Source organism: Geotrypetes seraphini, chromosome 8 (assembly GCF_902459505.1).
Source record: "Geotrypetes seraphini chromosome 8, aGeoSer1.1, whole genome shotgun sequence".
In the NCBI taxonomy this organism is placed as follows: Eukaryota; Metazoa; Chordata; class Amphibia; order Gymnophiona; family Dermophiidae; genus Geotrypetes; species Geotrypetes seraphini.
In genome coordinates, this window is record NC_047091.1 from 8,341,496 (window position 1) to 8,354,000 (window position 12,505).

General features: G+C 45.9%; 1 protein-coding gene across 3 annotated transcripts in view; it reads left to right on the forward strand.

Annotated features, from left to right (window-relative positions):
- LOC117364602 (discoidin, CUB and LCCL domain-containing protein 1-like) overlaps positions 1–12,505 on the forward strand; it is a 94,711-nt gene that overhangs the window by 32,720 nt on the left and 49,486 nt on the right. The window lies entirely within an intron of this gene.

The window sequence follows — 12,505 nt, forward strand, 5'->3', positions numbered from 1 at the left end:
AACAACATTTCGTCGTCCTTGTCCAATCCATCATCCTCTCCAAATTAGACTACTGCAATGCCATCTACTTAAGCCTATCAAAAAAAAGTCTTCAAAGACTCCAGCTAATCCAGAATACTGCAGTCAAGTTGATCTTTGCAAAACGCAAGTCTGACCATGTCTCCCCACTCCTAGCCAAACTTCACTGGCTCCCAGTGATTTCCAGAATCCATTTCAAATGCTCCTGCCTGGCTTTTAAGATCATTAACGGCATCCTTCCTCCCTTAATCCCACTGTCTTATAACTCCTCGAGTCCTGACTCTAGCAGACCCGCCCAAAGGTATAAATTATCCTTTCCCTCTCTACACGGTATTCGCTATGCAGGCAAACTGAGAAAATCCCTTCTCTTCAGATTCACAGGTCTTTGGAACGACCTTACTACCCCGCTGCGGAATCTGGGCTCCCTCCAATTATTCCGCAAGCAACTGAAAACCTGGCTTTTCACTAAAATGTAATTCCTTCCCCCCCTTACTCTTCTCTTCTATATATAAGTTCATGTAAACCTTTTTTTTTTTTCTTCTCTTCCTATATTTTTAAGTTCTTGTAAACCGTGCCGAGCTCCACAACATCCGTGGAAATGATGCGGTATATAAACTTAAGGTTTAGTTTAGTTTAGGACAAAAGCGCTCCGGACAAAGGCGCGCCGACATTACAGAGCAAACAATTGAGCGCAAGACTCTAGCACTCCGCCGTAAAAGTTTTTATTTTAAAGAGCTCTGGGGGGAGCTCCGGGGGACCCCCCACCCCCACAACTTTACTTAATAGTGTTCATGCTGCCATGGGGGGTGTAACCTCCCACATTATACAGAAAACCTAACTTTTCCCCTAAAAAATAGGGAAAAGTTAAGTTTTCTCTATAATGGGCGGTTCCAACCCCCCAAAACCCCTCCCAACGACAGTGCGAACACTATTAAGTAAACTGGGGGGTTCCCCCCTCACACACCCCCTCGGAGCTCTTTAAAATAAACTTTTAAAGCAGCATGTTGGAGTCTTGCGCTCAATTGTCTGCTCTGTAATGTCGGCACGCCTTTGTTCGGCGCGTTTCTGACTGTGAACCTTTTTTTTAGATGCCATTTAAATTGCTTGTACAGGGCTAACTGGCAGGACTTAACCAAACAGTGCCGCATCCTGTGTTATTCTTCAGTCCTTCTACACCAGCAGTCTTCAGTGCAAGGCTTGATGGTCAGTGGCTGGGCCCATTCATACTCTGATTCTTATGTGAGCAAAAAATAGGATAATGAACCCTTTGTGACATCACTGATGAGGTTGGCGCTTATTGGTGGAATGAAGCATTGTGACATCACAGTATCAGCTCTGGATATCAGAGTCTGTCATTCTTTAGTGTCTATCTCAACCTCAGTCCATTCTTTAATGCAAGGCTTGAGGGTCAGTGGCTGAGCCCATTCAGACTCTGATTCTTCCCTCTCTCCTTAAAGCAGGGGTGTCCAACCTTTTGGCTTCCCTGGACCGCACTGGCCCAAAAAAATGTTTCTGGGGCTGCACAAAACGCTGTAGGAAGACAGAGGAGGGAGCTGGCAAGACGATAAACATCCGGGGGCAGCAGAGGAAAACACTGCATCGCCCTTGACCGGGGCCACACATAATACTTCACAGGGCCGCATGCGGCCCTTGGGCCACAGGTTGGATACCCCTGCCTTAAAGGATGACATGGAGATGGTTTTCTGCGGGGACAGGAATGGTGATGAATTCTGTCACCATGTCATTCTCTAATTAGATGTTTTGGGCTTTGTGGGGGGAAGAGGGGGCTGACGAAACAAAGGTTCCTTCATATCTTTGTACTCGTTCTTCTTTGTATTTATATTGTTTCTTTAAATAAAGAATTAAATAAAAACAGATCCAGAGGGGAGGAGTAGCCTAGTGGTTAGAGCAGCTGCCTGAAGTTGTGAGTTCAATCCCAGTTCAAGCCTGACTCTGGGCAAGTCACTTAACCCTCCCTTGTTAAATTGTGAGTCTGCCAGGACAGATAGGGAAAATGCTTAAGAGTACCTGATTACTATACAATGTACTGTAAACTGTGGGTGAATCTCTTCATGAAAAAGCAGTTCATAAATCTCAAGAAATAAATCCAGCATGCTATTTGTATTGGAGAACGACACAGGGGAAATATTTTCCTGTCCCTGTCCCATTCCTGGCAAGCTCTGTCTTCATCTGCACAAGCCTCAAACACTTTCAAATCATAAGTGTTCAAGATTTGTGTGGTTAAGGCTGAACTTACAGGAATGGGATCGGGCTAGGGACAGCGACCAAACTTGCGAGGACGGGAAGGGGAAATGGAGTTCCTGCGGGGATGGGGAAAAATTTGTCCCCGTGTCATTCTCTAATTTGTATTTTGCATTACGATGCTTGTCCTACAAACTGATTTAAATTGTGTGTGTGGGGGAGGGGGGGTTGCTCTTGGGTATTCAGGAGCGAGAGAAAGGAATTTACCGTATTTTCACGCATATAACACGCGCGTTATACACGATTTTACAAACCGTGCATAACCTTGCGTGTTATACGCTTAAGCGCGTTTTACAACTTTTTTTTTTACATAGTTCCCCCCCCCCGACGTACGATTCACCCCCCCGCAGGACCGCTCGCACCCCACCCCAAAGGACCGCTCGCACCCCCACCCCGAAAGACCGCTCGCACGCACTCGCACCCCCACCCCAAAGGACCGCTCGCACGCACTCGCACCCCCACCCCGAAGGACCGCTCGCACACACTCGCACCCCCACCCCGAAGGACCGCTCGCACACACTCGCACCCCCACCCCGAAAGACCGCTCGCACCCCCACAGCCTCCCGACCCCCCCCCCCATCATGTAGAAGCTCCTACCGTTGTCCTGCTGCTTCCTCTTCCGGCGGTCCCAGCCCTTCTGTGAGCCCTGCGTCTGCGCTGCTTCCTCTTCCGGTGGTCCCACCCTTTCTCTGACGTCAGAGAAAGGGCGGGACCGCCAGAAGAGGAAGCAGCGCAGGCGCAGGGCTCACAGAACGTCCGGGACCGCCAAGAGGAAGCAGCAGGACACCGGTAGGAGCTTCTACATGATGGGGGGGGTCGGTCGGGAGGCTGTGGGGGTGCGAGCGGTCCTTCAGGGTGGGGGTGCGGGTGGGAGTGCGTGCGAGCGGTCCTTCGGGGTGGGGGTGTGAGCGGTCCTGTGGGGGGCTGAATCGGACGTCGGGGGGGAGGGGCATCAGGCTTTCAGGGTGGGGACAGGACTTCAAGGGGGAGAGGAGAGTCGGGTCGGGCGAAAGGAGAGTCGGGGTGGCCAGAGGAGAGTCGGGGCGGGCGAAGGGAGAGTCGGGCGGCGACGGGAGAGTCGGGGCAGCATGCGCGGTATACTAAAATTTTTTTACATATATTTCGGTTTCCCGTGCGCTATACCCGTGTGCGCGTTTTACACGGGAGCGCGTTATCTACGTGAAAATACGGATCCATGCAGGACTTATACCCTTAATGGCGAGATCCTAACAAGAACGGTTGCAGAATGAGACTTAGGGGTGATCGTCAGTGAGGACATGAAGGCTGCCAATCAAGTGGAGCAAGCTTCTTCCAAGGCAAGACAAATCATAGGTTGCATACGCAGGGGTTTCGTCAGCCGTAAGCCTGAAGTCATTATGCCTTTGTATAGATCCATGGTGAGACCGCACCTGGAATACTGTGTGCAATTCTGGAGGCCACATTACCGTAAGGATGTGCTGAGGCTGGAATCGGTCCAGAGAATGGCCACCCGGATGGTCTCGGGACTGAAGGATCTCCCGTACGAAGAACGGGTAGATAAATTACAGCTATACTCGCTCGAGGAGCGCAGAGAGAGGGGAGACATGATCGAGACGTTCAAGTATCTCACGGGCCGCATCGAGGTAGAAGAAGATATCTTCTTTTTCAGGGGTCCCACGGCAACAAGAGGACACCCGTGGAAAATCAGAGGCGGGAAACTGCACGGTGACACCAGGAAGTTCTTTTTCACCGAAAGGGTGGTTGATCGCTGGAATGGTCTTCCACATTCAGGTGATTGAGGCCAGCAGCATGCCTGATTTTAAGGCCAAATGGGATCAACACGTGGGTTCTATTCACAAAGTAAAGGCAGGGGAGGGTCATTAGGGTGGGCAGACTGGATGGGCCTTGGCCCTTATCTGCCGTCGATTTCTATGTTTCTATGTTTATATATTCAGTGCTCTGTCAATAATGTTTTGTGGCCTCAGGGGTCACTTTGAGGCAGTTTTCAAATAGCCCACAAAGTTGCAAAGTAAGACCTACAGTCTGCAACTAACTTCTCCAAAATTAGTAAGGATAAAGTAGATGAGCTAAAATCATTCATTCACTTTCCAGCCAAGGAGGGGTAAAATACTACATGGACTTTTGGAAGTTCCGTGCCCACACGCCCTTGACCACAACATCTTCTAGCTGCACCCCAGATTGCCTCTTTTTAACCCAGCTCGACCCATGTGTGCTATGGAAGTCTGCATACATAGTAACATAGTAGATGACGGCAGATAAAGACCTGAATGGTCCATCTAGTCTGCCCAACCTGATTCAATCTAAATATTTGTTGAGTTTTTTTTCCCCTTAGCTGTTTCTGGGCAAGTATCTAAAGCTCTGCCCGGTACTGTTCTTAGGTTCCAACTACTGACGTCTCCGTCAAAACTCACTCCTGTCTATCTATACCAGTGATCTCAAACTCCTTTGCAGGGCCAATTTTGGATTTGAAGGTACTTGGAGGGCCTCGGAAAAAAATAGTTAAAGTCTTATTAAAGAAATGACAATTTTGCATGAGGTAAAACTCTTTATAGTTTATAAATCTTTCCTTTTGGCTAAGTCTTAATAATAATAATATGATCAAGAAACGGTTTTATTTTACTTTTGTGATTATGATAAACATACCGAGGGCCTCAAAATAGTACCTGGCGGGCCGCATGTGGCCCCTGGGCTGCAAGTTTGAAAACACTGATCTAAACCCTTCCAGCCATTGAAGCCCTCTCCAGCCCATCTTCCCCCAAACGGCCATATACAGACACAGACCATGCAAGTCTGCCAGTACTGGCCTTAGTTCTTCAATATTTCCTATTATTTTCTGATTCTAGATCCTTATTATTCATCCCACGCTTTTTTGAACTCTGTCACCATTTTCCTCTCCATCACCTCTCGCGGGAGCGCATTCCAGGCATCCACCACCCTCTCCGTAAAGAAGAATTTCCTTACATTGCTCTTGAGTCTCCCACCCCTCAACCTCAAAATTATGTCCTCTGGTTTTACCATTTTCCTTTCTCTGGAAAAGATTTGTTCTACGTTAATACCCTTCAAGTATTTGAATATCTGAATCATATCCCCCCATCCCTCCTTTCCTCTAAGGTATACATATTCAGGGCTTCCAGTCTCTCCTCATATGTCTTCTGATGCAAGCCTCCTATCATTTTTGTCGCCCTCTGGACCGCTTCAAGCCTTTTTGTGTCTTTCGCCAGATATGGTCTCCAAAACTGAACACAATACTCCAAGTGGGGCCTCACCAACGACCTGTACAGGGGCATCAACACCTTCGTTCTTCTACTGGTTACGCCTCTTTATACAGCTCAACATCCTTCTGGCAGCAGCCACTGCCTTGTCGCACTGTTTTTTTTGCCTTTAGATCTTTGGACACTATCACCCCAAGATCCCTCTCCCCATCCGTGTATATCAGCCTCTCCCCTTCCAGCATATACGGCTCCTTCCAATTATTAATCCCCAAATGCATTACTCTGCATTTCTTTGCATTGAATTTTATTTGCCAGATTTTAGACCATTCCTCTAACTTTTGTAGATCCTTTTTCATATTTTCCACTCCCTCTTCGGTGTCTACTCTGTTACAAATCTTGGTATCATCCACAAAAAGGCACACTTTTACTTCTAACCCTTCAGCAATGTCACTCTCAAACATATTGAACAGGATTGGCCCCAACACCGAACCCTGAGGGACTCCACTACTCACCTTTCCTTCCTCCAAGTGACTTCCATTAACCACCAACCTCTGACGTCTGTCCTTCAACCAGTTTCTAATCCAGTTCTCCACTTTGGGTCCTAACTTCAGCCCTTCAAGTTTGTTCAAGAGCCTCCACTTTTAACTAGGTGCTGTTGTTCAAGCAATGATCTTGTCGCAGCTGGACTACTACCTGGGAATAACCAAAACCAGGTGCAGGGCATTGCAAGTGGTACAGAATGCCACAGCTAGATTGATAATAGGAAGTCAAGATATTTATTTATTTCGATTTCTATCCCGTTCTCCCAGAAGCTCAGAACGGGTTACAAGTAGACATTCACAATCGTTTGAAAACAGACTAGTCATAACAACAAATAGGTTACAATAGACAATAACAGAGCTTATTCTAGAGACCAGACAGGTCATAGCGAAGAGTACTAGGAGAAGTATATTGAGGAGGCAGTTTTTAATGGCCCGATTGGCGGAAGAGGAAGGTCTTTACTGATCTGCGGAAGGTCATTAGTGAGTCTAGCGACCTGATCTGTGTGTGTAGTCAGTTCTGTAGCTGAGGTAGGAAATGGCTGTAGGATCTTTTGTACGCCGTACTTATTTGGAGGGATCTCCCTGCGGGAATGCTGAGTCTTTGTTCTGCTTTGGAGTGGAGGGAGCGGTTAGGGGTGTATAGGCGTAGCTTGGATGCTATGCTATATGTCCATATTACACCATATCTTCGACAATTGCATTGGTTGCCAGTTGTATTTAGAATACAATATAAAGCAATTATGATTTGTCATCAATTTTTATATGGCGCAATCCCGAAATTTTTTAAGAGCAAGATGTCCAGTTATCCACCGACAAGATCATTGCGTTCCGATAATTCTGCATTATTGAAAACAAATGTTAATCCAAAATATGCGGAAACCAATGCAAAGACCTTTCCACGCACAGGAGTTAAAATGTGGAATACCGTTGTAGGGCAAATTTGGAAATGCAGTGATAGAAATTCATTCAGAAAATTGTTAAAAACACAACTATTCGTGGATGCATTTCTCTGAACATTGATCTTACCGTTGTAAGAACTGAATTTTTCTGTTTCTACTTGTTTTGGTTTGTTTTAAGATTTTATATATGTAACCATTTTGTAAACCGTTTTGATATAAAATGGTTTAGAAATTTTTAAAATAAATAACTAGGTAGAGGGGGAAATGGCTTGGAAAACTGCCTTCCCTTCCATCCCTGTGCTTCAGTTGCTGACTTTGTGTGATCTTGGAGTCACTCTTCCTCCCCGTGCCTTTGGTACAGAGATTTCAGGATGCCCTGTGCTTCTTGTCTGATCACGATGTCTATTTTCCCCGATGTTGCTGTAGAAAAAAATGTTTGGATTAACATTGCATTTCGCCCTTATGTTTTGGCTGTGGTTTATTGAGGGTAACAACGTCATTTCTGTTTGTGTATTGTCCTTTTCCTGTAAGGGGGATGCACTCTGTCTGACTTTCCGGTGATGGGGGCTGAGTGGGACTAGCTGGATGCACGAGGCACAAGAGAGAAACACAATGACCTCTGCTTGACTCAGATTTGGTATTTCAGCTGGAACTTCCATAACTGGAGGAAGATGGCCTGAGATGGTCATTTATGTCCAACATACGTTGTTTCATAAATTGGAATTTGCTGGTTTAGCCATGCAGAGATAGAAACAGCTGTGTGATTTTGAAGCACTGCCTTGATACTGTGACTTCATCCCTTCACTCCTGACAATCCAGCTGTTTCTCTTGCACTACCGTAGCTGCATCCTTTCTTCCTTTACAGTCCAGTTGTTTGTTCTTGTTAATTTTGGATGTTTGTTGGTCAGTATTTAGCCCTTGGTGGTCAGGGATTTTTAATGCTGACCACTGTGGGAAAAATCAGCCTCAGATATTCAATTCCAGGCTGTGTCAATTCCAGGCACTGAATATACGGGTCTAAATGTAGTTCTGTCTGCCAGAACTTAAGCGGGTTCTAGCTGATATTCAGTCAGGGCCCGCATAAGAGAGTTATGCGGGTCCCTGCTGAATATTGGCTGAATATAATCTGAAAGAGATTCTAATCCCTCCCCCCACACATACTCAAGAAAAGAGCCCTTCGGACCTACCTGAAGTCCCTAGTGGTCCAGTGAGGAAAGGAAGCAGGAGCAAACCCCACTCACTCCTGCCCTTAGCAGCTGCCTATAGAAAATGGCTGCCATGACCTCTAGTGGCAGTCTCATGGTACTTCAGTGGTATCATTAGGCTATCCTGAGAAGTTCTATCCTTAGTGTGTGTGCGTGGGGGGTTGGGAGGGGGTATGGACCTGGGAGGGGGGATCTTGGCTCACTAGGGGATTGGGGGAGAGTTGTACCTTGTCAAGGTGTGGGTGGGAGAGAGGCTGTGTATTTCCAAAGAGTTGGGGGGAAGGGGCCCGGAAGTCAACCAAGCACCAGCCGATATTTAAACCGGTGCTCATTTACCTGCCTGCACAAAGTTAAGCAGCCTTATTTCTATCCTAATTTTATGCAGTTGCTTAGCCAGTTAGTGGACTGAAAATTGCCGCTAGCCAGCTAAGCTTCTGCTCTGCTCTGCCCCTGGACCGTCCACAAACTAACCTATTTCAGCACAGGCGGTTAGAGGGGACAGTCAGTGGCACTGTTTGGTTAAGTCCTGCCAAATATCCCCAGTTAGCCCTGTACAAGCAATTTAAATGGCCAAGAGCCTCTCCTGGCTGTGTCCCTCAGCTTTTACATTGTCAATGGACTTTGAGGGTCATCCAGAATATTTTCAGAATACTAGGTAGGCTGCAGCATTTACCAAAATATAAGGGACAAAATCATGGGAGATTTGCGTGAGACAGGTGCTTGCATCAAGTTGTAACTTTGAAGGGGTTAATCATGACCTGTTCCTTCATCAGCATCCCTGTTACCCCCTCATGCTTGTTTAGGGAAAAACAGCATGTACCAGTAGTGATTTTTTGGGAAAGCTTAGGTACTGGATTGAAACGAGCAGTGACCACATCGGAGGAGAAAAAGAAGCATTTTGCCAATGCTAGACATTTAGGTGCCCAGGGCAGAAATTTAGAAGGAGACCCCAGTAGACTGTGCCTTCTTCAGCTATGGGCAGGCTTGGGTTCCCCTATAACATGGAGAAGCCAATGTCCTCTTTGCACTCCCCTAATTCAGGCGCAATATAGGTCAGAGAGGTTTCAGGTCAGTGAACCATCAGAAAATCAGCACTGAGGTCTTTGGAAGTTTTGCGACTCGGAGAAGGAAAAGCAGGAATTTAGGAAGACAGAGGAAGGCGAACATCACATGTCTGGATAAATATATGCAGCCAGTCACTGGGTACCACTGTACAGAAATAGGGATTCCACATCTCCATGCTGTATACCACACACTGATATGGACTCTGAAAAAAGAACGGTATTGTTTTTTGGGGAGGGTTTTTTTTTTTCATTCTGAATAATGCATGCCTTTCACTGTTGCATAAGGATGTCATTGTTGATTTAGACGTGGTTTCTCCAGAAATTTTTTATGTGCATGCCAGCTGCATTAGATGAAAATCCCTATAAGCACTTGTTACACAAATACTGTGGATTAATTTATTTTAAGGAAGGAATGGTTAGGTTAGCTTTTTTTAAGTATTGCTGTGCCCATTCATATAAAACCAGTCCTTTAATTGCAAGAAGAACTACAAAATTCTACAAAGTCCACCTAAGGTTAGATAACACCACTTCTAATGCAGATGATAAAGTATTATTTTGTCTACGGAAGTTACGGCAAGTGTTTCAGCAGTGCTGGATTTAGACTTACTGAGGCCCTAAGCTGTATAAAGCTTAGAGACCCCTTGTTTCTTCCCCTAGAAACCCTATGGGGCTCATAATCGAAAGAGAAAAACGTCCCAAAACCGGCCTAAGTCGGCACTTGGTCGAACATTTCTCGAAAACGTCCAAGCGCCGATAATAAAACCGGGTTTTGGACGTATTTCTAAATGACCTAGGCCTTCATAGTGCCGCTCAACGTCCAAAGCTAAATGGAGCATTTTGGAAGGCGTGTCGAGGGCGGGAGTTGGGCGGGATGTGGGCCTGCTTAGACTTAGTCGTACAGCATGTGTAACCGAAAGTTTAACAACAGATCCTAGACGAAACTTAGACATTGTGACTTAGATCAGTGGTTCCCAACCCTGTCCTGGAGGACCACTAGACCAATCGGGTTTTCAGGCTAGCCCTAATGAATATGCATGGAGCAGATTTGCATGCCTGTCACTTTCATTATATGCAAATCTCTCTCATGCATATTCATTAGGGCTAGCCTAAAAACCCGAATGGCCTGGTGGTCCTCCAGGACAGGGTTGGGAACCACTGACTTAGACCATGTAAAACATGGTCTAAGTCACAAAAACCCACCTAAACTCACCAGATAAGCACTGAAAACACATAAAACAGACCCTCACACACTACCCCAGTGATCACCAACCCCCCCACCCCCATAAAAATTTTATTCACAACTTTAAATTTCAGCCTCCAGACCATCATCACCTGGCCGCCTGGCATAGGAAAGCCTAGTCGTCCAGTCCAGAGGCAGCTTAAGTCATCTTGGGGGTGGGTTAGGGACCCATAGAGAGGAGGACCCATGCCCATAAGCCCCTGTAATCACTGCATTGATACTGAAACATGTGCACTCCCCTATACACCCCCAAAACCTGTTTGCACTGGCATATAAGTGGCTCCTGCAGCCATAAGGGCTATTGGGGTGGTAGATAAGTGAGTCTAGGGGATTCTGGAGGTGGTTTGGGGGGCTCACCATCACCTATAAGGGAGCTGTAGTGAAGAGAAGCCATGGCAGTGCCCTGTAAGGTACCCCACTGTTTAGGTGACATGTCTGGGTGTTCAGTCCATGACTTTGCAGACCCCTCCCACGTCCAACAGGGCTTGTTCTAGGGGCGTTTTGGACTTGGACGGAAGGTTGGATGGAAATGTGGTATAAAGATGGATGATTTAGCGGCTTGGACGATCAGATCGTCAGGACGTACAATTAGACGATTTTTGAAAGTAAAAAAAAGTTGGACGTATCTTTCGAAAATGTGTCTTAGGCTCTTTTTAACTTTGGATGACTTGCGAGATGGATGTAAAAGGACTTAGACGTCCCTTTCGGTTACGCCCCTCTATACGTATATCCTAGAAACAATACATAAATGGAATTTTAAAAATAATTTTAGCGTCCATTAATTAGAGGATGCCTTGTACAAAGCTGCGGTAGATACAGTTACCAGATGTCTGGATTTAACCGGATGGCTGTTCAAAATCCAGCACTTGATCTGGGTTTTGAAAAGCTTCCTCTTCAAGATCGCATCAGGAGAGGGTATCCGCGTGTGACATTGCATTACGTCCGCGGATGCCCCCTCCCGACCAACAAGAACAGGCCGAGGGGAGCGGGGCTGGGGCACGGTGTGGGCGTAACGGGACGAGGATGGGTGGAACTGGGTGGGCATGGGGGCGGGTCTATGGGTCCAGATTTTACGCAAATCAAATCTGGTACCCCTAGTGGTAGAGGTTTGTATTGCAGGCTGATGAAGTAAACGCTCCAGTGCTTATAGGAATTTGATAATAATAATAATAACTTTATTCTTCTATACCTCCACAATCTTGCGACTTCTAGGCGGTTTACAATCAAGAGTGCTGGACATTCAGCGAAATACAATAAGTAGATATTACTATCTGAAGATGGTCCTATTATATCTGATCTTCTACCAAACAATTTCAAAATCCTTACGTTAAACCGCACAGGAAAAAAAAGAGGAGGATTAGCCATAATCCTTAAAGAAGGATTCGAGTTCGAACTTCTAGATTCTAAAATGACCGACAACCTAGAAATCCTAGCCTGTAAAATCAATAATACCCAGCTAGAAGAATCCTTGATGAGCATCAGAGCTATTACCTTGCCGGCCCGCAGCTCTGTAAAAGCCAGCGATAATGTTAACAAAATTAGTAATTTGGATCACTTTTATTAATATAAGTAATAATGAACTTGTTTGCCAAATCAGAAAACTGATAAGCCTCAAAGCATAAAATGTATGCTTAAAATATTACCTAAATTCATTATGTATGTTATACAGATGAAAGTAATTCCACCTCTCGAACATTTAAATAAGTTTAATTAAAAAAACCATATAAAATTTTCAGAGACCTCCATAAAATTGTGGACTTTTTGTGAGGCCCCTGCAGATTGTGAGGCCTTAAGCTGTAGTTTATTTAACTTACAGGTAAATCTGGCACTGGGCTTCAGGTTCTCTTGATCAAATCCCCCCAGAGCTAGTCAAAAGCCATTTGGCGCAGTGGTTAAAGCTACAGCCTCAGCATCCTGAGGTTGTGGGTTCAAACCCACGCTGCTCCTTGTGACCCTGGGCAAGTCATTCAATCCCCCCATTGCCCCAGGTACGTTAGATAGATTGTGAGCCCGCCGGGACAGAGAGGGAAAACTGCTTGAGTACCTGAATAAATGCATGTAAA